This window comes from Trichosurus vulpecula, chromosome 5 (assembly GCF_011100635.1).
Source record: "Trichosurus vulpecula isolate mTriVul1 chromosome 5, mTriVul1.pri, whole genome shotgun sequence".
Classification (NCBI taxonomy): domain Eukaryota; kingdom Metazoa; phylum Chordata; class Mammalia; order Diprotodontia; family Phalangeridae; genus Trichosurus; species Trichosurus vulpecula.
In genome coordinates, this window is record NC_050577.1 from 260,500,247 (window position 1) to 260,527,795 (window position 27,549).

General features: G+C 35.7%; 1 long non-coding RNA gene across 3 annotated transcripts; it reads left to right on the top strand.

Moving 5' to 3' along the window:
- The first annotated feature begins 365 nt into the window (after positions 1-365).
- On the top strand, positions 366-27,549 carry LOC118851709. Of its 3 annotated transcripts, XR_005010505.1 has the most exons (4): positions 11,023-11,621; positions 12,114-12,124; positions 13,947-14,125; positions 26,848-27,549. It is a non-coding gene; the product is annotated as an uncharacterized LOC118851709 (long non-coding RNA). The 3 variants fall into 3 exon arrangements; XR_005010506.1 differs by lacking the exons at positions 11,023-11,621; positions 12,114-12,124 and adding an exon at positions 366-398; XR_005010504.1 differs by lacking the exon at positions 12,114-12,124.

Genomic DNA, 27,549 nt, shown 5'->3' on the forward strand with positions numbered 1-27,549 from the left:
ACCTACATCACTGCCTAGTGTATTGGTAATTTAGGTAGGACTTTTTTTTTTTTAACTGTTTTCTTTTTTGAGAGACTTACTTAAATCAAGTGCTCTTGCGGAGTCTATCTTTTGTTTCTTGGATTAAATCGGGAGTCTTTGATGATTTGCTTACCCCAAGGGAAAGTCTAGTTTATATCGGTTTCAGTCGCATGTTTGTGATACCTTTAGGTCACTTGGGTTTGACTTGCATGTTGTGACACCCTTTGACACTGAACAGGGTATGTAAACTCAAAGGTTGGTGTTTTGCCTTTGGGGTTCTCACTCACTGAAGGTGTGTTGGTGTGGAGACTCTGGGTAGTTGCTGGAGCCCCCCCTCCCCCCATCTTTGAAGAAACCCAGATGTTGATGCTTCTCTGGTAACTATGTATTGCTTTGGATAGACTGGTTTGTGTTGTTTGCTCTGTAGATATTGTCTCTGTTTGTAATTTGTATTTGTATTTGCTCTGAAGTTCAGAGTGCTGGCTTTTCCCCCTGAACTAAGTGAATGACATATCTGTGTTTGATTAAAGTGAGATTGTTAACCCCTTAAAGTTGCTTTCCTTAGAAAAGCAGATCAAAGAAGTTGTGCTGGCGGCTCTTGTTGCTGGGCTTGTTGGGTCTTGCACCTCAGCAGCAGCTGCTAGCCACATTGTTGTTATACCTAGCTATCTATTATTAGCTTTAGGGAATATTCATTCCTATTGTTGGGAAATAGGTAGAACCCTGATCCTATCCTACTTTTAGAAATTCCCTCAAAGGACAAATTGTCCTCGTTAATGAGTTAAACATTAAAAATAAAGGACTCATAATATGCTGGATATTCGGTGAACACTCTCTCTTTGAATACTTTTTTTATGTTGCTTTACTACATTTTACCTTAAAGTGTTTAAAAGAGAGCCTATTATGTAGCCAGGGAAGGCAATGGTTTATAGCTTACTTTTATTGCTATTAAGATCTAATCTATCACTTTTCAGTCGATTGTATTTGACAAGCAGCTTCTTAAACTTGAACTTTGTCATTTGGTGACAGATAACTCTGCCTATTTGTGCAATTTCTTCTTTTGCATATTATTTCTTATGAAGTGCCTTATTATTACTCACCACCTTTAAATGCCTACTAAGCATTTACTAAGTACTCGTTGATTGCCAACTGAGTGACAGATTCTATTTATGATAGTGTAATGGCTTGGGAAATATATTTTTTCTTCAAGGATAAATTGGAAAGCATGAGGAACTCATAGAATCATAGGATCACCTTGAATTGGTAATAAACGGAGTACTTAGAAAATACCCATATTGCAAAATCCAATAATATTTGATTGTTGAATAACATTCTGCATTATTACTCCATAATAACAGCACATATTCAGGGAACAAAATGACTATTCCTCATCACAATAATTTATGTATCTCTATTTATCTCAGCCATCACTTGAACATGTTTCAAAGTAAGAATTTTCATAAATTATATTTAAGGACATATTACCAGAGATTGTATGGGAAAGGGTCCTACCTCCTAAGTCATGTTTTGGGTATTTCTGATTAATAAGATGTTAGCTCCCATTAAAAATATAGAAGTTCTGTTGTAGTGCTCTTGAGATAGAGTCTTTTTTATTCTTCCCAAATAGTATTGAGTGGAATACAAGATTGTGAAAGCTTCCCTATGAATAATTCAGGCAAGGTGATAAATAGTACAAATTTAGTTAAGATGTAGACCTCACTAGGCCTAAGTTTCCTTTACCTGTAAATCATATGATTTCGGGGAAATCAGGTGATATTCCCCTCTCCCCCTCCCCTAACCTACTTACAAACTGCCATCTCAACATTAAAGTTTCCCTATAAGGTAATTCTGTAGTTTCTGTGCTGGTATTGGGTAAAACTTATTCCTGGTTAGATTGTGAGGCCACCTGTCCCTGCAAATGGGGACAGGGGTCCAGCCTCTGGGGTGGGATTTCTTAGAATTGTTTGTACAAGGATATATATCCCCTTGCTTGCCTTCTCCCTCTTGCCTCTCTTCACTACTATCTCCACCCTGGTAGTGGGAGATGCCCAATTCTCGAGACTTGATCAAATAAAGCTTCTGTTTTTTTTTCCTACCTTGAGAAACTGAGACATCTCTGTTTTGTTTTTTTTTTTTACTTGAGCCAGTGGTTTTTTGTCCCACACAGTATATATTCACTAGGTAAATAGTGGTGCCTACATAGGGCATTGACGAAGACATGAAGTTAGACATCAAGACATTTAATTTAGACATGAAGAAATATGAAAGATTGGGAGGAGCAGCAACATACAACCTGGTAGAATCTCTTATATTTTCTTTTGTTGTTGTTTTAAAATTTGTCTAGTGGTTTGAGGACTAACTCTACTTATAAACCATAAATTATAATTTAGAAACAAGGGTTAAATAAAAAAAGCACTTCAGACACTAAATTCATTATGTTCTAAGAACCTACGTACTAAAAATTCTACTCCTCCAAATATTTAATAGGTACCTTTCTCCCTGATTTGCCACCAGTCCTTTTATGATGCATTTAAATGAATTGTTATTTAAAATATTTGTTAATTTTCTCCTTAACACTCTGCTAATCATTAATTACATCTCTCACTATGGGGAGAAGTATTCTCTAAAGCAGGAGCTGAATCTAGTTGGAGGGCAGGGAGAAACCTGTGACTTGACCCCAAGCTTTAGATAATATACCCCAAAGCAGTGTGAGATCAATACACCCTAGGGTGTGAAGATGGATTGCATCCAACCTTCTCCAGATTAGCTAGTCATGAAGTTTGTCTCCAACAGAAACACACTTAGCCTTAACCCATTAGAGCTCAAAACTCCACTTTGTGAGTTTCCACGCTCCTTTTAGTAGGAGTGCTGCCCAATAACCTAACTACAACCCAGTAACTCTTAGAAGCAGCTTCATGATTTCCATTGGGAAACTGAGAAAATTCCCCAGACCCCATCCCCAACAGCATACCTTCCCATGCCCTCTCTACTATTGTGTAGTTCAGTGGTTTTAGTTATGGCTAACTCTTCATGACACCATTTTCAGAGGTTCTCTTCCTTCCTTCTTTCCTCTCTCCCTCCCTCCCTTCCTTGTTTCCTTCCTTGTTTCCTTCCTTCCTTCCTTCCTTCCTTCCTTCCTTCCTTCTTTCTTTCTTTCTTTCTTTCTTTCTTTCTTTCTCTCTCTCTCTCTCTCTCTCTCTCTCTCTCTCTCTCTCTCTCTCTCTCTCCCTCCCTCCCTTCCTTTCTGTTTTTATATATTCAGTATTTTATTTTTCCCAATTATATGTGAGAATTTGGGTGGGGGGTTGGGGTTCTTCGCAAAGACACTGGAATGACTTGCCGTTTCCTTCTCCAGTTCATTTTATAGATGAGGCTAGTAAGTGTCTAAGCCCAGATTTGATCCAGGAAGGTGAGTATTCCTGACTCTGGGCCCATGGCACTATCCCCCGTACCACCTAGCTTCCTAAGGCCTGATTTTGCCAGAGAAAATAACAAAGCTAAAATCATAAATCCGACCCCAGATGCTTGCCATCTGTGTGACAATGAGCAAGTCACTTAACCCTCTTTACCTCATTTTCCTCATCTGGAAGCTGAAGAAGGACATGGCAAACCATTGCAATATCTTTGCCACAAAAACTCCAAATAGGGTTATGAAGAGTCAGACACAGCTAAAGACTACTGAACAACAGAGTCAGTTCACTTTAAGGTTAAAAATGAAACAGACCCTAACTTCAGAAATACTGCATTCTGCAGGGGAAGTACTCTAACCACATTTCTTCTGGTCCAGTGCTATGAGTTAAACATGTGAAATTCTGCATCCCATAAGACATAAAAATGATAAACTGATATGAGTCAATATATTTAAGCTCTTTATAAATACTAAAAAACCTTTCTATAGCCTATTTCTTAAGTTCCATGCTAATATGTGGTATTTTCATTTTGCTTTCAAATTTGGCCAGAGCAGAATGTGAAGTCAGAGAAGCCTGTTTAGGTATCTCATTATATGGGATGGAATTTTCAAATAATAGGTGAGACATCTTTAGGAGAAGCAAAGTGAATTTTACTTTACAAACCTTGCAAGATTTGGGCACACCTCCATAATGGAGGAGGCAAAGTAAAAAGGAAGTGCTGATTCAGATATACTCTTAGTACAAAGATTCCCGCCCGCCTCTATCCTTTCTCATCATTGGCTGGGAGGCGGGCTTATAATCTAGGTGCGGAAAAACTAGACAGAGAACTAGGGGACCAAGGTTGATCTGGTCTGTTCAGGTTTTCCTCATCCGGAACTCGACTGCCAGGGGTGGTTTCCAAAAGTCTAGGAGAAGAAATGGGGTGGGGGGGATACCTTCTTGGAGCAGAGAACAAAGAGCTTGTGAGGTAGTCCATTATCTCCCTGTTTGGTACTAGCACCTGAAAGAGGGGGAAGAACACACCTACAGCTTCAGGCCCTGACTTTCCAGAGTCACTAGAATGTTAAATTCTAAGCCTCTCCTACTCCCTCAGACATTCCCTATTTCAGAAATATGAGAAGAATGTAACCCCTGTATTTTTACCCTGTGAAGTCTGCACAATTATCCTTCCTATTCATCATCTATTCTGCTTTCACTGCCTCTCTCCTTTCCTGACATTAAAGACCCTTTTATAAGAGCACTAATAGGTTCCCATTCTCAAAGGGTCTTGCTTTGAGACAGAAGCCATACTCCTCTTTCTGTTGCTATTTGAGAAAGACCTCAAGTATTTTACTTCTAAGAAGGCACTTGCCCTGTAAAAGAGGACAAAGTATTGCAAAGATTTCAAATCCATAAAAAATGAACCTCTAATTGCACTAGTGAATTTCAGAAACCTAGACACGAGTTATTTTCATCTGGCCTCTTCTCAAGCACATTTATTCTATCTACTTGTAAACCTATAGCTAATTCTAGTATCTTAAAAAATTTATAGATATTTACTTTTAAATCATATCATTGTAGAATATGTACTCCTACCCCTTCTCCCCTATCTCAAGAATCATATGAATCATATCTTTTAAAAATGATTTAAAAACAACAAAGTTCAGCAATGCAAAGACACTAACCATAATGGACAACATATAAAGCATGCCACAATCATAATTCATCACCTTTCCAATGAAAGGAAGACCTACTTTCCTCTTCATCAGGGATAAGGCTGGCTATCATGATCATATGGCATTTGATTTCACTTAATTTGTTTCAGTTTAAATTTTGTTACTGCATATATTTTCTCTCGTATTTTGTTCTGCACCTGTTTATTTTGTAAGTTTTCCAGTGTTTCTCTGAATTCCTTATATTTGTTATTTCTTATGATTCACTGAGATTCCATTACGTTCATTTGACACAATTTGTTTAGCCACTCTCCAGTCGATAAATTTTATTTATAATTCTTTCCTACCCTCAGAAGTTATGACATGCATATTTTGGCATAAATAGGAATTTTGCATTTATTTTTTACTTCTTTGAGGTACATGCCAACAGATGGTCAATGTGTGTGGGCATGAGTAATTATTACCCTTAGCTGAAAAAAATTTTTTTCAAAATATTTAGACTAAGTGGTATCACCAACAGTTTATCAATGTGACTATATGCACTCCAGTATTATTTCTACCTTTGGTAGAAATGGATGTAAGGTGAGAATTACAGAGTTGTTTTCATTTAAATATTTTTAACTTTGAACAATCTTTCAAATGCCTGTGAAGACTTCTTTGTTCATATCTCTTCACTAAGTAAAAATTGGTAAATAGCTCTAGTCTTTTTATATTTTTCCTAATTTCCTACAGATTTAATGGAGGTGTATGATTCTTTTTTTCCTAATCAAATTTTCCTGCTTTTCCTATCACTATTTTTTTTGTGTGTGAAAAAATTCAGTTTCACATAATGAAATCATTTGCTTTATCTTTTGTGATTTCTTTTATCCCCAGTTTGGTTAAGAATTCTTCCCCTAACTAAAGATTAGAAAGATACTGCCATCAATTTTCTTCCATTAAAAATGACTTACCCCATCATATTTGACTCAGTTATTGATTTGGAATTTATTGTGACATATAGCATATTATACGCACACATCCATATACACACATACATGTGTATACACACACATACATATATGTATATATACAAGTTTATACATGTCTATGTGTATGTATGTATATAAGTACAGATTTGTATGTATATATAATATAATTATATATACATATATTCATACACATATACACAAATAGTATCACATAGTTTTAATAATGACTGTTTTAGAAGTGCTACTCTACTTTCATTCCTACTTTGTCTTTATCTATGTGGTTTTAGATTCTAGACTTTTTGTTTCTCTAAACGATTAAATTATTCTATTTGCTTCCATAAAGTACTCTCTTTACCATTTGATTGATATGGTACTAAATCTTGAAAGCAATTGACTTAGTTTCTTCATTTTTATCATAGTGGGACTGTCAACGTAAGAACGATGAATATTTGTCCAAATATTTTTTATTTTTTTAAAAAGAGTTCTGTAATTATATTTACATAAATCTTGAGTACATCTTGATCGATTGATTCTCAGACATTTATGTATTTTGTGTGTATTTTCAATATGTTTCTTCTTTCTACTTTCCTCCTGGTTTTTATTATTGTTTTATAAAAATTCTGATACATTTTATGGATTTATTTTGTGTTGCACAACCTTGCTGAAGATAATAACGATTTTTTTTCCCCTGAGTCTTTAGGATTCTTAAAGCAAACTATCATATCATATGGAAATTTGGATAATTTTCTCTCCTGTTGCCAATGTATTTGTCTATCTAATCTGGTTGTAAACAGTAGGATTTCTGTAACTATGTCAAATAATATTTGGGAAGGTGATACCTTTACTTTGCTATCACATGTGTTGGAATATCTATGTTTGATCACAGCAAATGATGCTAACTTTTGGTTATAGATACGTATTTACTCTAATGGGGCAGTAAGATGCTTAGTGGATAGAATGTTGGCCCTGGTGTCAGGAAATCCTGAGTTAAAATCTGGCCTCAGATACTTGTAAGATCTCTTTGTCATTCCATATGAATTTAGGCATATTTTTTAGATATTGTCATTCTCCTTAAATTCAGAATTTTGTCAGTTTAAAATCATGTAAAGATAATTCTAGTTTTTAAAAGTTTCTCCTTTTAAGAAAAGATTTTTCCTTTAAAACAAATTTTGATATTTAATGTTTTCCCCTCTCCTTTTGATCAAATTAGCTAAATGTTTGTCAATTTGTCTTTTCAAAGAACTAGGTTTCACTTTATAATTTCTATTGTCTTTATGATTTCCCTTTTATTTAAATCTCTGCTTTTCAATATTTCAACTCTTTTCAGCTCAATTTTGCTTTTCTATCTTTAAAATTATATTCTCAGGTAATTAGTTTTCTTTTTGTATTTGTTTAGATTGGTGTGTTTCACCTTTCTCTGTGACTATCTTTCCTCCAAAAAAGAAAGGCACTTATAGTTCATTTGCCCGAAGGGATGGCAACTTTCTTGCTTGAAGATGTTTTCTTGATACTAAAACTAATAAGCTAACCAGTACACTTCCCTTTAATAGTTATCTAGTACTCCTAATTAGCTAAAAGCAATGATATTAACTGAGGTAGTATAGCAAAAAGTTATACAAATACAAAAATATTCCCCCTTCCCCCAAAACATACATACTCCAATGAGGATGGAAGGGGAGACAAAAAGTTTGCCATCCATGGGAAGATTGGGCTCACAGATGGAAACACATACATGGGGAAAACATGACCAAGGCAATCCATATATTTGACCCTACAGTGCCCCAAAGTCCTGTCTTTTCTTATAGCTTCCTTTCACTGCTCTGCTCTGAGTAATGTATCTCTGCTGGACAGGTCAATCAGATGGAGTCCCTGAACCTGTCCTCTCAACAACTTGAATGCCAACTCTTAGAACTATTTTTTTAATCTGTAACTAGTTTTCTTTTTGATAGGCCACCTCCTAGCTTAGCTATTTTGACCTGTTTTATTATGGGTGTTATGTCTCTTGCTGAGTGAATTGCTCTGATGCAGGACACCAAGCTGACATGTTAAGGACATGGGGAAGAGAGAGATAGGTCCTCTTCATCCCCACTTCCCTCTGTTGTAGGTATAAGGGAGAAAGAAAATTTTGATTATTTTTAAATGCTAGGTTCTTCTTCCATAAATTGTTCTCTTTTCTGCTGCCAGTGGTCACACTTCTTAGAAACTTTCTGGAAAGACTAACTCTATAGAGAATATGTCTCATTTTTTTTCTTTCAAAGGGGCACCAGGGCCATGGCTAATCCTTTGCCAGTGAATAACTAATTCTATCAATTTTGATCACAAATAAAAATACTCTTCTTTGCATTTTATTTAAATTATTAATTATTTGATCCACTCTACTGGGGAAAATCAGTGGCTTAGGGGTTGTTCTAATCAAATTCTGCCACTACTGTACTGGACTCTCCCTCTAGGTAAGTATTTGCTGTTCCTCAAAAATTTACTGGGCCATTTTTAGTGCCGTTGTCAGTAGTGCCCATTTTGAGCATTTGCCTACTGGCTTAGAATGTTCAAGCATTGTCCTTTCAAGTGCTTCCTTCCAACGCACTTAGTTAAAGAATTATAGTGAAGTCCCTGTGTCACAATTCTTGACTAATCATCCCCATACCTAGCCCATTGCCTGGCAGGTTTTTTTTTTTTTTGGTGAGGTGCTTAATAAATTTTAATCGTCTTACTGACAATCCCAAATTAACAATCTTCCCATTCTTCTGTGCTGCCATATTCCACCATCCCCCAATTGTCTGTACTCTCTTACCTTTGCCAGTCTAGGCAACTTAAACATCACCCACTTCTTAAAAGAATTGGGAAAAAAACGGATTTTAAAAAATCACTGTTGTAAGGGACCAGGCAAAGACTCCCATTATCAAACTCTGAAATCAAATGTTGCAAGGTGGCTTTGTTAATGTTCAGTCGTTTTTCAGTTGTGTCTGACTCTTAGTGACCCTGTTTGGGGTTTTCTTGGCAAAGTGGTTTGCCATTTCCTTCTCCAACTCATTTCATAGATAAGAGACTGAGGGAAATAGGGTTAAGTGACTTGCATAGGATCACACAGCTAGTAAGCAAGCATCTGAGGCTAGATTTGAACTTTCAAACCTGGCACTCTATTCACTGTGCTATTTTGCTGTCCTCAAGCCTGCTTATGTTGGTTAAGTTTACTACTCTATGAGTATGTACATTGAGTAGGGCTCTGGCTAATTTAACTACATATCACCTCATGAAGGTTTTTTTGGTGTTGTTTGTTTTATTTTGTCTTATTTTTTAACACCCCATTCCTCCCCCCAACCTCCTCCACCTCCTCTGTGCTGTTTCTGATATCTTATTCTGTGAAGTCAGCTTTAATTACTTTACTTTGAACATGTGTGCCTTCCTTTTGTAAATACACAAAGAAAAAGAAAACATTAAATCCAGTATGTTGGCGGGCCCCATGCCACTCTCATCCAATTTGAATGATCTTTAATATATTATCAAAGTATTCATTACTTCATTGTAATACAGCTCCTCCCCACCTTAATAGACTAATTAAAGTATCATAAAAAAGAGAGGGGAGGGGAGAAGCTTAGTCATGTATTGGCCATATTTCTGATGGTGAGCTTCCTTAAATGTGACTGAGCTGGTCCTTGGATGACAGTTTATTCCCTGGTATATGCATGACATTTCTGAGATTTGTAGTGTATGGTAGAATTTGAGATTTTCTGCCAAATTCTTGGAGAACCTGAGTCCCAAACCCCACATTAAATCAGACTTCAGAGTAGGACTTCAGTGTGGATATTATATTCTAAGTATATTTCTCAATTAGGGGATGGTTTCATTGTTGTTGTTTCTGCTTTGAAAGCATCAACAACTTTTTTGCTCATCTCTTCTCTTCTTTCTTGCCTATGGAGTTTAGTTTTGGTTACTGGGTCTGCTTATTGGTCAGTTTTACTTGGTAGTTCAGAAAAATTTTAATTAATAATAGAAAGCTTTTACACATTCATCCTTGTGATAAGACTATAATTGCATTTGGGCAATATTTCCAAGTTCTAGGCAACTTTTTCCTCCCAGGAAATAGTGATGAAAACAAACCTAAAGAGATGAGAAGTATGGTAAATTTGGGCTTGTAGTTAGATTTTCAGGCCAGTAAAATTTTTGCAGGCTGAGAAAGAATTTGTAATATAGGTTATGAGTTCTTTTTTATGTGTAAATCATAGAACTCTTCAGGATTCTAAAATATATAATACTATGGAATCTTGTTCACAATGGATCAGCATGACATCATAGACGGAGAGTTGGCCTCAAAGTCAGCATGACCTGGTTCAGTTTCCACCTAGATTATCTTGGCTTGTGAACATGGACAAATCACTTTACCTCTCAGTGATCTGTAATAGTGGAAGCTGGAGAATACATGCCTGTCTCCATTGGTAGAGGCAACTACAAACACTAATGATATTACTGACTTATAATCTTTTCCAAAAATGAGTGATAACTATTTCGTTAGAGTCATCCATACACACCCAAAACAATGTGCTAGAGAGAGCAATAATTCACAGGATAAGAAGTTTTCTTATTTCAGTTAACTAAAATTTAAAATATGCAACATCAAACAATTAGGCAACATAAGTTGATATTCTGTCTGTTGATTTGGAGCCATTCCTTCTAATGTAATGCAATTCAAGACAAATTTAATAAAGCGGACTTTTATTCCAAGAGCAGAACATTAGAAAATCATTCACAGTGCCCATAAAGCATCTGGCAAGCCTTTTGGCTGAATTCCTGATTTTTTTTTCAGGTGGTTCAATATATTTCTGAAAAAACAAACAGGCAGCATGTACCACATTGTATAAACCCATGATTAAATTATGTCAAAATATTTACCAGGACTTCAGACATGTAGCAATGAATCCTGTTATGAATTTTTAATATGCATTCGAAATTTTCTGCTGGATTATCACATGTATCTTCTTGGGTAATATGATCAGCTCTTGCTCAATTTCCTCAGCCCACTGAGCTGTTTCACATTCAAATGATGGCTCTTTGTTTGGGTGCAGGGTTGCACTGGCAGCCTCTTTGAGATATTGCTGTTATCAGTCACTAAGCACACAGGGAGTCAATGGTTCTTAGGCACTTGAGCCATATCCTGTATTGAAATTTTTATTTAACAGGAGCTGTTTGAAGAGGAAGATACAGGACATCAAGTTTTCTGATCAGGCCAGGTCTTCTCTCTTGGCAGTTCCTGAAAGACATAGAGATAGATTATTATTTATTAGGAGAATAATGACCAGTTCCTTCAAGGATTAAAAATAATCATACAGAACACTTGTAATTCAGGGCAAAAAAATGATACTAGAGAGGCAGTATATTTGAATACTCTGACAAGAACCAGTGACCAGCACTGTTCATGACTGAAGGTTGCTTGGCAAACACTGAATCTTGTGGATTAACTCAGTCCCACAGTAGGATCGACTGAGTTGTTTTACCTCCATTCACTTGACCAGATATATGGAATCTCAGAGCTGGAGGGCACCTCAGAGTCCATCTAATCTAGTGACTGGAACATAGTAAGTACTTTAATAATTATTTATTCAATTGAAGTAAGACAAATCTAATCTAATCCAAACTTGGTCCTGTATGCCTCATGAAATCACTAGCTTTGCTTTGTTTAAGGTTGAGCTTGAGTGTCACCTCCTATAAGAAGACTGTCCCAATCCTCCCTTGCTAAACTTTCCTCCTTCCAGAAACTATCTTATTTCTTTAGAAGAAACATTTTACCAATATTCTGATAATTGCATGAACAAGATGTAATTCCTTTCTTGTGCGTGTGTGAGTGGGGGAAAGAATTCAGCTTCCAGGAAGGGGCATGCAGAAAGTAGCTGGAAGAGGCTTGTGAGAAGTGATTTTTACATTTTCAGTGTGAACTAGTGGTTCCTGGAAATTGGCAAATGCTATAGTTCACAACTTTATTGTCTAGGCTTAGGATAAATGATGAAAAAAATGTTAATGGTGCAGATTAAATTTAAAATTATATCATGAGTGCATTTTTTTTCTTTCAGAAAGCCAAATGGTAAATATTTGACAGCAGACCCCTTGACTCTTCATCTGATCTGGACAGAAAGAATCTCTTAAAGCGGTTGAACAAAATCAGAAATAAAGCCTTATTTTTACCTACATACATAGATACATATATAAATACACACATATAAAATATATGCTTACACATGTTCAAATACATACATGCATATATACATACATAAATACACACAGATATATAATCTTATGGAAATAGAATTAAAAGATAGGAGTCATAGTACAGGGAAGTGAGAAGTACATGTAAGGAAGATGGGAAAAATCAGGTAGATGAAAACAACTATGGAACTGCTCACATAGCTGTTAGGGCTTAGGCTCTGCTCACCTAGGGATGCCAAAAATTGTTGTGGTTTCATGATGTGTTGTGGTGGAACTGTCTCAAAGAATTCAGTCAGACCACCTCTAATCCAAGGATAGGCATTTTTGAGATTGATGCCTCTCATGAAGCAAGCTAAGTTCCAAGAGGTACCAGCAACTTCAGAGAAAGCAAGATGGATTTTTATAGGGTAAAGATGCAATGGCATATCAGAAATTATGAATATTACAAAGGCAGGAGGGGATTTTTAAGGGATTAGGTAATAGGGGAAGGGTCTCAGCCAGGACAGAATTGTGCATGCAATTACCCAAAATACAGAAAAATCCATGTGTGTATGGTAATGATGTTATCAGAAGCCTTTCTACATCATAAGGTTACTCTAGGTCAGTTCTTTAGTATTATTAAGCAGATGCCTACTTAGAGAAAGTCTCTTCTATTGTTTTGAGGTCCACATCCTGCTTGAATATCCTGGTGGTGCTACTTTCTGATTTACTGAGTATTGTGGTCCTGTCTGAGATTAGATGGATATCGTTGTGGTTGAGTGCATGGACACACCTGCTGTTTCTGTGGGAAATATGAGGAATGGCTCTGTAGGCAGTGGCTAGCTACAGGCAGTGGCTGGGATCCCCTCACATGGACATGCCTGCTGATCTGTGAGAAATATGAGTTCATGGACACACCTGTTGTTCTAGTGAGCAGTGAGGCATATATGAAGAAGTTAAGATATTAAATGGCACTGGGAGATGAGTGGCTAGGTATGTGCAGTGGGCTTGCTGTTCAGTAGGGCCTATAAGGAAGTTAGGATATTGGGGTTGGGGGCAGCTTTATTATGATTCCATCATTAACTAATTGATATATTTAAAGGTTCAACACTGAGGCCCCAACTAACATATTTGTCTTTGATAGTCTGCCATAGGAACAATAACCTCAAATCAAAGGCCTTGACTGAAATGGAATCATATAAACATGAATATCAAGATTTTCCCCTCAAAAACCTGCAGAACACTCTGCCATAGCTGTACATAATGCCCTTGCTAAGAGTATGCAAGCATTTAGAGTACAGTAATAGGGAGTGGGAGAGAAGTGTGGGTAAGGAGACACACAGAAGGAGTTATCTTCATGAGTTCAAGTTTGGCCTCATACACTTTCTAGGTGTGTGACCTGGGGAAAGTCCTTTAATTCTGTTTGCCACAGTTGTTATTCTGTAAAATGAACTGGAGAAGGAAATGGCAAACTACTCCAGTGTCTTTGCCAAGAAAACCCCAAAACGCAGTCATGAAGAATCAGATATGACCTAAATGACTCAACAACACCACCCTTTATAGCATTAAATAAATCTATGTTATAATTTTTATTCTGCCTCCTAGAGTAACTGAAGTATTTTGTTGATATGTCATTAAAAGACAATGATACTTTCATAATGAGTTCATGTATGAAGTTTGTTTGAAATTCTTTAATCTTACATTTAATTGATGCTTGGCAGAGAAAATGAAACAGAAACCTGAAGATGTGAATATTCTTCGTGGAAGGACTGTATCTGCTTTTGGAGTTGCATAGATGCATGTGCTGAGAAAAGCCTAAACGATGACAGTCTGCAGCATGCAATGACATTGCCGCACCTCACAGATTGTGTGCCTGCTAATTGCAGTCTCATTTGTTCAAGTAAGGAAAATCTTCTCTTAATAAATGAAAATGATTGTATTCCTACAAGTATATTTGAATTTTATGTCTGGCATTTTCCTATGACAATTGCCGAAGGAACAATGTTATACTGCTTCTATAGATAGCCAAAAGAGTTCAGGTGAAGTATTATATGTTTATAATAACCCAAGGCTTACTACTGAGCTTACTGTCTAGCTATTTTTATATCAATGCATTCTACTACCAAAGTGATGCCTACTCCTGGGTTCATAATCTCCTCCTTCCCTTTAACACTCATTCCCCATTGTAGCACCCAACATAACCTAGAAAGAGATTCATAATCATGAATCATAAGACACCAGTATTGATTTTTGCTTTGAACCAATATCAAAGGACCATGTGAAGAGTGGGGAAGAAGTACATCAACCTCCAAGGCTGTGTCACCTCCCTCAATCCCTTACTCCATATGCATATACTTATTGGTCTAAGATTATGAAGGTTAAGATAACCTCAGAGGAAAGATAAATCTCTATGTCGACCTGGCTTTATGTTTGCCACCTGAGTATGTCACAGTCTTCCTTCCACCTTTCTTCCAGTTGCTCTAAAAACAGTATTCAAATCATGACTACCATCACGAGCATTACCTAATATTGTCACTCATAGTGGCATTTGTTTGTAGCACCTGCTACCTGTGAGGCTAAGTAGAGTGTATCCTTTGAGATTGAAAGTTTTGAGCTATTAGAGAGCTAAAGCTGATTCAGTGGCTTCAATAAGTAAGGCACCAATATGGAACTCCAAGTATTAGAGAGTAGGTTACCAGGTCACCTAAGGAAAGACAAACCAACCTAGTTTGGAAATTGATCATATCAAAGCTCTCATGCTGATCAGTAGTTTGGTGGTGGGATAAGGGCTATGAAGCGCATCCATAGCAAGATAGGGAGACCTAGCCTCAAAATAAACAAAAACAAACTAAAATAAAAACAAAGATAATTGCAATTGCTATTGGAAAAAGTACATCAAATTTATACCTGTGTGACTTCTTTTACTGTTTCTGTGATTTCCTAAACCAAAACTCATGGATAGCAAATAGGTTATCCCCTTTATCATCCCCATGTTTGAATTTCCTCATCTGTAAAATAGAGTAAGTTGAACTAGAAAATCTTTGACATTTCTTCTGGCTCTAGATATCTGAACACTAGTCTTCTATGAGTGAAATACCCTTATCTTCCCTGGAAATCATACACTTATAGTTGTTATATTATCTTTTTTTAATGTAACATTTTTGAAGATAGCAACTGTTTTGCTGTTGTATTTGTCTTCAACATTCAACATAATGCTTGTAAGTGGTTAATAAATGCCTTTCATTACTTTTTTCATTCATACAATCAGTCTTTCATCAAAAGAGATTTTTCTTCTCTAAAGGAGAAATATCCGGGTTACTCTTTCAAGGGACTATTTCTTCTTCAATCAATTTTCTTCAAAGGAACAAGAGTTCAGGGCTTATGTTAGGTGGTTTCTATTTTTCTAAGAAAGACTTGACTCCAGGTTAATTTTCATCTCTGTCTAATCCAACCCAAGCCACTTTATTCAATCAGCACTTAGAACTCCTTAATATATTCCACTGATCAGAAAGCTAAATTATTTAAGTAATTTCTGGATCCATGGTCACTAATCCATGTAGTATATGGACAAAAATTGTCTAAACATAAGATTAATTAATTTGTTGGTTTGTAATAGCTTTGTTCATGTACACCATTTAGTCTTTATCTTAATATTTATAGAGTTTATAAACATAGATATACTTACTATCCAAAGGTAATGCTGTTGGTGTAGCAAATATGTTGTTAAAATGCTTAGAATGTTTAAGTTAGTTGGAAGGAACCTCAGAAGTACAGATTCTATGCAAATTATGAATTCTATAAATACCAGACAGTATCTGATGAAAACTTCTAGTAATGATTTTTTTTCTCATTTTTATTCAATGGATTTCATATATAAATAGTCCTGGTAGAGATGACATGCAATTATTGTTATTCCACGCTTAATTTCATTAGGCCATTGTGAGAGTGGAAATAATAACTTCTTTTTAAAATGTGCAATGCGTACTTGTGTAAACTCACTGCAAGTATTTTTTGTTTTGTTTTGTTTTGTTTTGTTAGTGGAAACCTCAAAATGACAGGAATAAAATGTATTTCACCTTATTCGCACATTTTTATAAAGCTTATTCCCCTATTTCAGAGCTCTTTTATTTCATGAATATTGTCAGAAGTCTCTTATTATCATTATCATCCTCCCTGAGGTGACTGATTCCATTTTTAGACATCTTTAATTGTTTTTATTATGTTCAACTCCTATTTTCTTCCCTGTAACTTTTATTAATTCATCTTAGTACTACTTCTAAGCTCTGGACTACATGAATCAGATGTCAATGTCATTCCGCATGATAATTTGTGAAATATCCTGAGACAGTTCCTAATCTGCAGAACAAATATCTTCAATTCATTCAAGCTATATTATTATGGCATTGTTTTGAGTCATCTCACCATCCTGCCCACTTTATTCTTCGGGAACTACAGTTCAAAAACGTTCCTACTAAAATGTCACCCATTTTGTAAGATCAAGAGCCATTCCCTAGGAAATAAGTGACCAAACCATGTGAACAAACAGTTCTTAAAAGAATTTATAGTGTAACAACCATATGAAACATTGCTCAAAATAATTAGTAATAAGAGAACTACAAATCCAAACAACTGATACTTCCCTCTCAACTCAGCAAACTAATAAAGATGACAAAAGATGGGAAAGGGCAGTGTTGAAGATGTGAGGAAAAAAAACCAGGAGCTATGAATTGGTCTAAATAATTTCGAATTACATTAAGAAAGTAACTAAAAGTAATGTATTCTTTGATCAAGAGACTCCACCGGTAAGCACATCCTACAAGGAAGTCAAAGATGGAAAGTTCTTTATAAAACAAAATATTTCTAGCTGCAGGTTTTGTTTTTTGTTTGTTTGTGTTTGTGTAAAAGAAAAGAACTGGAAGCAAAGTGGATATCAATCAATTAGGGGTTGGGTAGGAAAAATTCTGTACATTAATTAAATGGAAGAATACTGAACTATAAAAATTGTATGGATATGAAGAATGCAGAGAAGATTAGGAAGACATATTATGATAGGTTCAAAATAAAGTGAATTGAACTATGAAAATGATATACACAATGACAGCAACAATGGAAATATAAAGAAAAATGGAATTCCGTATAGTTATAATGCTCAAACTTAGTCCTAAAGAAAATCTACCCAACTATTTCCTTTGCAGAAATGAGGAAATGCAGTGGTCAAACATTGAATATACTATTTATTTGTTGGTTTGTCTCTCTGTGTCTCTTTTGGTCTCTGTCTCTATGTCTGTGTGTGTGTGTGTGTGTGTGTGTGTCTCTGTGTGTGTATCTCTCTCTCTTCTCTCTCTCTGTCTCACTGTCTCTCTGTCTCTGTCTCTCTGTCTCTCTCTCTCTCTCCCTCCCTCTTTTTTTTCTCTCTCTCCTCTCATTCTTTATTAAAAAGTATGGTTTTCTAAAGAGGAAAGGATATATTAGAAAATAAAGGTGACGAAAAAGCAAAAATACTTCAACATTTTTATAAGTAAAATGCGGCATCCACAACTGTACACAGTACTCTAGATTTTATATGAATAAGGAGATTACAGTGGAACACTGTATTTCTATTATAATGCAACCTAAAATCATGTTAACTCTGTTGGCTGCCACATTAGATTGCTGAGTTATTACTGAGCTTGTGGTTTGCTATAATCCCTTATTTTTTATTGTTTTATTATGAACTGCTTTCTAAGCATTTTTATCTAACTCTGTACTCATATAATTTATCTTTTGGACCTAAGTAAAGGGATCACACTAAAGACAGCTGTTCGTCAAGGTTCCATCCTTGACTACCATTTTTTATTTCTATATTTTGTCTACACACACACACACACACACACACACACACACATATACGTATATATGTGTGTGTGTATATATATAATGAGAATATATATATATATATACAAATTCACACACAAATAATACATATTGTATATGTATGTATGTGTGCATACATATACAGATATACATGTATATATTTCGAGCTTTAACCTATCTTCTGATGTCCAGATATACAACTGCCTAAATAATATTTCTACTTGGATATCCTGCATCACCTCAAATTCTATATAGGTAAATTAAAATCTAATATGTTTCCTGATAAAACAACTTATTCTTCTGATATGACTATTTGTCTCCCAGTTATCACTATTCACAAAGTTTCTGACGTACAATATTTCAGTTCCATTTTTATTTTTCCCTCCCTGTCATCTCCAAAATACAATTCATCACTAATTCCTATTAAATCAACTTTCACATCTTACTTCTACCCCTCCCCCCTTTCATTGCCACCAAAAAGGATTTGCTCTCAATAACATCTAGTAGTATAATTCCAGTGGCCTTTGATCCACTATTTCTCCATTCTTTGTCTTTTAAGCTTTCCTTCACAGAGTATTTCTAGTTTTACTTTTTCCATGAATATATCCAGATTTGGTCAATTCTCTAAATAAAATTCTTTGGAAACTACTGGATAAAGTTCAAGATTATTTTTTTCTGGCATTTAAAGTCCTCCAAAAATCAATGCCATCCTACATTCTATTTTTTTTTCTTTGAATACTCCCCCAAACCTGTACTTTCTGCACTGGTAAAACTAAATTCTTTACTATCAAGAAAACACTCTCTGTTCTTTTGTTCATGGTATACCTCATGCTTCAAATTTCCTTTTCCCCCACTTTACCTACAACTAATTACGATCCAAAGCAAACATTCTAAGTCAGGGGTGGGGAACCTATGATCTTGAAGCCACATATGGCCTTTTCAGGTCCTTGGGTGCAGCCTTTTGACTGAATGTAAGTTTTATAGAACAAACTCTTTTATTAAGGGGATGTGATCTGTAAAGTTTAAATTCATTCAAAGAGCCAGACTTGAGGAGCTAGAGGGCCACATGTGGCCTCAAGGCCACAGTTTCCCATGACTGTTCTTTTTTTTTTTGGAGGGGGGAAGGCAGGGCAATTGGGGTTAAGTGATTTGCCCAATGTCACACAGCTAGTAAGTGTGTCAAGTGTCTGAGGTCATATTTGAACTCAGGTTCTTCCGACTCCAGAGACAGTGCTCTACTCACTGCACCACCTAGCTGCCCCCCCCCCCACCTTGCCTGTTCTAAGTGATTCTGGGGATAAAATAGAAGTTTATTAAATTTCTTGAAGGACAAGTCTCTTAAAGTATAGGCAATTTTAATGCTGTAAATCACTATTGATTAGAGAAATGCATATCAAAGCAACTTTGAGATACCACATCATACCTATCAGATTGGCTAACATGACGAAACAGGAAAATGATCAATGTTGGAAAAGATGTGGGAAAATTGGAATGCTAATGCATTATTGGTGGAGTTATGAACTGCTGCAACCATTCTGGAGAGTAATTTGGAACTATGCCCAAAGGGCTATAAAATGTGCTTACCCTTTGATACAGCAATACCACTTCTAGGTCTATATCACAAATTGATAATAAAAATGGGAAAAGGACATATAGGTACAAAAATATTGATAGCAGCTCTTTTGTGTGGTGTCAAAGAATGGGAAATTGAGGGGATGCCCATCAATTGGGGAATGGCTTAACAAATTATGGTATAGGAATGTAATGGAATACTATTGTGGTATAGGAAATGATGAGCAGGCAGAATTCAGAAAAAAAAAAAAAAACCTGGAAAGACTTACATGAACTGATGCTGAGTGAAGTGAGCAGAACCAGAAGAACATTCTATACAGTAACAGCAACATCATGTGATGACTAACTTTCATAGACTTGGCTCTTCTCAGCAATGCAAAGATCTAACACAACTCTGAAAGAATCAAGATGGAAAATGCTGTCCACATCCAGAGGAAGACCTATGGAGTCTGAATGCAGATTGAAGCACACTATTCTTTCTCATTGTTTCTCCCGTTGCCCTAATTCTTTTTCACAACACAGTTAATGTGAAAATATGTTTAATATGAATGTACAGGTAGAGCCTATATCAGATTGCACACTGTCTTGGAGAGGGAGCAGGGGATAGAGGGGGAGAAAATTTAAAACTCAAAAGCTTGTGGAAGTGAATGTTGAAAACTAAAAATTAATTTATTAAAAAGTATAGGCAATTTTAAACTTTTAAAATTAATTTGTATTAATTTAATTTATTTATGGATATAGTTCTTCCTAAATATATATTGCTTCTATTTTAAAGATAACTGGCATACTTTGCTCCAGAAATAACACTTACTAGACATATATCCTCAAAGATATCAAAGAAAGAAGGAAAGGATTCAAAGATACAAAACAGTATTTATAGCAGAAATTAACACATAGATTTATATATAGTATGTATACATGTGAGGAAATTAGAACAAAAAGTGGTAGTACGAATTGAGTAAACCACATTGACTCCATCTGGTGAATTAGTTCTGGATCTATTTCAGTTCTCTTTCTTTTCATTTATGGGTCTAGTCCAATTTCTGTGTTGTGAGACAACTTTGTTCAATTGTAGAAATTGTGAGATAACCTTCTTTCATTGCTTGAACCTTGCTTGATGTGGCTGGGAAGCTGGACCACCTCTACCAGCTGCTTAGAGTTCCTTAACCGAGGATCTAAATTATGCTGACCAGAATCCCAGTCAGAGCTGAAGATTGATGCAAGGAGTTTTCTCACAATTATACATTTCAAGCAACCCATATGTCTTATCTGAAAACTGGCACCATACTAGTCAATCAGTTATTGTTTCCACATTCCTTTGATTGAATACAGATACTTGGTGGGGTGTGGCGCATGTTTTTTTCTGATTTCAGGGAATTGTATCTGTTCTCTCTCCCTCCCAACTTGAAAGTCCCTAATCTTTCCTCCAATTAGAAATCAGACTGCCTAATTTTTGCATCATGAATAATTGTTTTCCTTTACTTAATTGCTTTTATTTGGTTAATTTTTTAATGCAGGAAAATCTTTCCCCCTGTATTCAGGGTCAAATGCCAAGGCTGAAGGGGTCTGGCTGCAATTCGTCATACAGTTGGCATGCATTGCTTAAGAAACCAATGGGTTTGGAAGCTTTAATCGCTGTTTCTTCAGTCATTTCATCTTTCCCCCATCAGACATAGTGTATATGTAATACATATATAGCATATATATGTGTGTGTATACACACACACACACACACACATATATATATATATATACATATATATATACATATATATATATATATATATATATACACTTACATGCATACCTACATATATTAATGTAGACAGGTATATGTGTGAGAAAGAGACAGAGACAGAGAGAGAGAGACAAAATTCTTCTATATTTTTCTGAAGCCAAGCCAAATGAACATTTCATGTCTGAGTCCCTCAAGATTTACCACATTGTAGAGATAGCGCTTTTATCTTGAATTTTGGAAAAAACAAAACAAAACAATAACAACAAAATTCAACTGGCCTACCAGGTGGAAACCCTGGAATCTATGTCTCAACCATGGGTATATTCTCCTCTTTCTCATTTTTATTAGGCAGTATTTTTGTTTGTTTTTGTTTTTACCCCCTGCACCTAAACTCTTGGGTTGCAGATTCTGGGGGAAATTGCTGCTGCTGTTTGTCCTTCATTCTGGAAGAGGACCATGGCATCAGGGGTGTGATGCCATGACATGCAAATAAATTGGATTTAAGTAAGAGAGAGCTGTGCAAAGACATCAGCTTCATTTTCTCCTCCGGAGCCATCTGGGTCCAGTGGCCAGATATGGATCAGAAAAACTAGAGATGGCCAGGAAAATGAGCATCCTCTTTTGACCCTGAAGTTGAAGTTCACTAATAGACAACTGTAGAAAAGATGATCTTGTCATTATATTGTACAGGTTTATAGTTGAGATACATATATCTACCCTTGACTCTATAGGTTTTTTTATTTTATTTTATTTTATTTTATTTTATTTTTTGCAGTGGGGAAGTCAGGGCAATTGGGGTTAATTGACTTGCCCAAGGTCACACAGATAGTAAGTGTGTCAAGTGTCTGAGGCCAGATTTGAACTCAGGTCCTCCTGACCTCAGGACCAGTGCTTTACTCTACAGGTTTTTTTAAACTTGATAATTGTATTCTGTGGTGAAAAATGCCTTTTTTTGGTAATAAAATCTATCATTTCTCTAATCTGTTAATTAACTTGTGACCTAGCTTCCAAATATTTAATAGATGGTTGTCTGAAACCAATGAGTACATTGTATTGCTTAAACGTCCGACTTCAGGAGAGGACAGGCCAGTTTTGGCTAGGCATTCTCAATAACAAGTGTACCCCCCCCCAAAAAAAAAACAAAGGTCAAAAATTTTATCATCTGGGTTATTGAGCTCACTGATAAACTTTATCTTCATCATTTATGCGGACTAGTTGAAAAATTCTTGAATATGGAATTCAGAGATATGTGTTCCATTCCTTTTTCAAATACTCATTTCCTGTATGACTTTGGACAAACCATTCACTTTTTTCTAGGTGTCATTTTTGTGATTTGTAAAATAAAGTTCTGGCACTGTCAGAGTAGAGAAGGTAGTGTATGGGAGAGATGTTCTAAAGATAAAATCAATAGGACTGGACAACAGATTGGATATGGTGGGGTGGGGTGAGAGAGGGAGGAGTCTTGGATGATATCTAGGTTATAGGCTCAGGAGACTGGGAAGAAGTTAGAGCCATTGATAGTAACAGGGAAGTTCAAAAGAGCGTAGGACCATGAGTTGCTGGTGCACTTCAGGCCTGGGTGAGCTATGGAGACTGAAACAAAAAAATGGTCACATACATGCTTTCTCAAAATAAATTTACAAACTGTTTTGGTCCAGTCATTTTTCAGATATGTCCAACTCTTCATGAATTCATCTGGGGTTTTCTTGGCAAATATAACTGAATGGTTTAACATTTCATTTTCTAGCTCGTTTTATAGATGAAGAAACTCCAGGATCACAGAGCTTATCAGTGTCTGAGGTCAGATTTGAACTCAGGAAGATGAGACTTCTTTACTGTAGGCCTGACATTCTATCCACTGTGACACCTAACTGCCTAAATTTACAATCTGTGACTTTACAACCAAGTTTTATAATGAATACGAAAACACCTTAATATATCTACATTTGTATATCCTTATTGTAGATGTATAGGACTTATCTATATGTGGTATAGACTCATTATTTGTTATCATTTGTTGAGTTAAAAATAACCTTAGAGCTCACCAAGAATTCTTCTTGGATTAACTTCTTGGTGTTCTTTTTGTTTATGTAGTATTGCTTTTCATTTGTTATGAAGAGACTGAAGGGAAATTATGCCTAGACATTGCATTAGGAACTTAAACTGAGTATAGGTCAAGCAGTAAATTAATAGAATATAATATAAAAGAAAATGTAGGTTATATAATTAAGAGAAATTTTAATATAGGGATAAGTTTACAAAAATGTGAGCTTTTGGCTTCAAAAAATGTAAATATAAAATCCACTTTTTTCTTTTAATTTTCATATGGCACTTTTAATATGCTCCTTCCTTGACAATGAAAAACCTGTATTCCAAAATATGTGTCCATTGCTGTCTGGTAGCCATCACTTTAAATAATTTTTTTTGGAAGGGGAAAGTCAGGGCAATTGGGGTTAAGTGACTTGCCCAAGATTACATACCTAGTAAGTTTGTCAAGTGTTTGAGGTGGGATTTGAACTCAGGACCTCCTGACTCCAGAGCCGGTGTTCTACTCACTGCACAAGCTAGCTGCCTCAAATATTATTTTTTTTCCATATCATTTAAGTTACTTGGACTACAAATGCAGCTTTATGTCTCTTGCCTGTGGTGATATGCATAATTATGTGAGGAATGAATATGAAATAAATGTTAAACAAATGAACCAATTTTCAAAGTTACAAATCTTAGTAGATTTTGAAAACTATAATTTATAGGGAACAGTCTGTCAAGGGATATCAGTTGAAGGAAGGAATTAAGAAAATAAATATTTACATTGGTCCATTCAACCTAATTATTCAGGGTTCATTGTGGCAAAATTTAATTGCATTATCTTCAGGATGCTATATGGCATACTATCCCATTTTGTTGTTTTTTTGTAATTCAGTCTCATTGTCTTATGCTGTCTTCTATATATTGGACTAATATTTCTCTCAAAACAAACCAAAAAACAGTTTAAATGACTATGATTGACTATTATGTATACATCTGCCAAGATACCTAGGCTATCTCTAAATTATCTCTCTTGTTTTGTGAGCAGGTCATGATAATAAAAAAACATTTTTAACATCTCATGAATCAAAATTGTTATGAAATTATAAAAATAATTAGAGAAAATAAGCAATAATTTTAATTAACTTTCACTGGACAAAAGTTGAATCATTCCCTGCAATATAACTGACAGCTTCCACTATAACTATAAATGTAGTCTCCAGGGATGTTCATATTCTAGAAAGCATTTTCCTCTCCCCACCCTGCCCCTCTCCTACCCCTCCTGAACAAGGCTATCCAAGCTGCAAATACATTTGCTCTTCTTCAGACTTTCAGCTATCACATTGTGCATCAAAGTGTCATGTCATCCTTTACCAGTCCTCAGGCCATTGCTATCAGAATATGTGGCAAGGCTCTCCTGAGTGATCCTAATCAGTCTCTCTTCAAAGAGCTGTAGTATTTCCCCACAGGCTTCCTCTTAGTTGTAACATTTGGTCACACCACATTTATTGCATGCTCATAGAGTCAGTGACAAGCAATAGAGCAACGTAAAACCACCTATCTTCTCACTTTCCTTTTCTTCCCTTTCCAATATCTTCTCCAAACTTAAAATTCCTCACAATTCCAAAATGGGATCTGACAGATCCCACCTTGGGAGCCTCTCTCTCTGATGTTGGGGTCCTGAAAAAGCTGCTACAGCGTCAAAGCACTTTGTGTGTCTGTAGCTATGAGATGTGGCTAAGCTAATGTCCATATTTTTACTGAATAGAAAGTATATTTATTTCAGGACAAAGGCAGTTAATGAGATCACAGAATAAGAAAACTGTAAACAAAATATTTTGCCCATAAATGTGAGGCAATCTTTTCCCACTGATTTTGTTTCCTCTGCCTTTCTTTGTATACCCAGTACTTAGCACAATGCCTGACACCTAACAGGTCCTTAAAAGTGTTTATTGACTATGGAAAAATATACTCATATCATGCTGCTCTTTTCTTTCTTCCTTTCTATGGCATCAATGTCATTTCGTCCATAACCATCACCATCCCAAAAGCATCTTTCCTTATAATAAAGTATGCTTAGACAAATAAAAGGCACATACTGTGTTATACTGTACCTACTCCACTACTTCTCTATCAAGGTGTGGAGATCACAATTCATGATCAATTTTCACAAGCTGTGCTTAGTTGCTGCACTGATCATAAGCTATTAAGTCTTTGACAATTGTTTTCCTTTATTGTGGCATATCTATTACATATATCTTAATTCTGTGTCTTCGGTCTGTTCATCACTTCCTATTTATTCTGTATATAACTTTGTACATTAATTGTTGGTGTGTTATCTGCCCCATTAGGTTGTGAGTCTCACAAGGGTAGGAACTGTCTTTTTCCTTTCTTTGTAACTCCAACACTTAGCAAAGGCCCTGTTATATAGTAGGTGCTTGATAAATGTCTGTTAATCGACATATATATACACATATATACATATATGTATATATACATGCATATACAGACACACATACACACATATGTGAAATAAAAAGAAAGAAAGGAAGGAAGGAAGAAAAGGAGGGGGGAGGGGAAAGAAAGAGAGAGAAAGAGAAAGAGAAAGAAAGAGAAAGAAAGAAAAAGAAAGAAAGAAAAGGAGGGAGGGAGGGGAAAGAGAGAGAGAGAGAGAGGTTCCATGGTTCTAATTATTTCACTCTGGATCAGTTCATTCTTGAAGGTTTCTGTGAATATATCCATTTCACCATTTCTTATAATATCACATATCACATTATTCATATACATTAATTTGTTCAAAGATTTCTCAATGACAGAAGTCAATTTTGTTTCAAATTCTTTGTTACAACAAAAAGTACTGAAATAGATTATAAATGCATGCGCACATACCTTACACACATACGTATATATCTATATATATATATATATGTATATATGTATATATATATATATATATATATTCCCTTTGCATCATTTCTCTCTTTGATATATTTGAAGTATATGCTTGATAGTGGTATTAATATTAGGTGAAAGAGTACAGTTTAGTGAGGGTTTCCATAAATTCCTTACTAGAATAATTGAGTCAACCTATCCTCACTTCCTTAGGAAGCTTGTCCTTTTGCAGCCACTCCAGAAATTATATCTATATCTATATTCCATTTTTAGCAATATGATGAAAAAAAAGTGAAAACAGTGTTTTTTTAATTCATTTACTCTTTTATCAGGGTATTTCGAGCACTTTTTTCATCTTATTATTTATAACTTTTCTTTCTTCTTTGGAGAACCGTTTTCATAACCTTTTACCATTTAATAGGGAATGTCTGTTTTTCTGATATATTTGAAACAATTTCCTATAGATGATGCCTAAACTTAGAGAAGTTTGCTCTACAGATTTTTCCAAGTGAACTGTTTCTTTCTAATTCTGACCTCAGGGAGAAGAGCCAGAAGATGTTTGAAGACTTTGGGGCTCCCTGTCTCTGACAGCAGCAAGAGCAGAGCACTCCCCCAAGAAAGCCCCAGAGTTGTAAACCCATAGCATGAAGTTCTTGGGAGCAAACACAGGGAGTAGTATATACATAGGATTGAAAAATGTGAGAGTGGCTCTGATCAGGATGCCTAATGGTTCTGAGAACCTTAACACCCTTTTCTGAGACGTCATGAAAAGTGATGCTGGTTTCTGTTCTCTTACCAATGCAGAGAATGCAGAGAGGTGCTGCACTGGTTCTATCTCCGATGTGACTTTGCTTGAGGACAGCATTTATCCTGCCTGGAAGTGGTAAAGATAGGACTTAATCCTATGTATTTCAAAACTGAGAGTTAAGCGACCTTTTGCTTCTGCCATTATGACTTCCATGTCAAGATGGTGTGATACAGGGAAAAAGAACTTTGGACCTAGACCCCAGAGAGAGATCTAGATTCAAATTATATTTTAGCTAGTTATTTGCTGTATTGCCCTGAGGAAATCACCTTACTTCATGGATCCTCAGTTTCTTAATCTGTTTAAAGAAGCAAATTGTATTATGAATTTTAGGATGAAGATAACTTGAAAATCCTTTCCAGAAAGCACTAACTATGAAGAACTGGGCTAGGTGAAAATTAATCAAAGATAAAAGAAAAAGTAAAAAGAGTAGTGC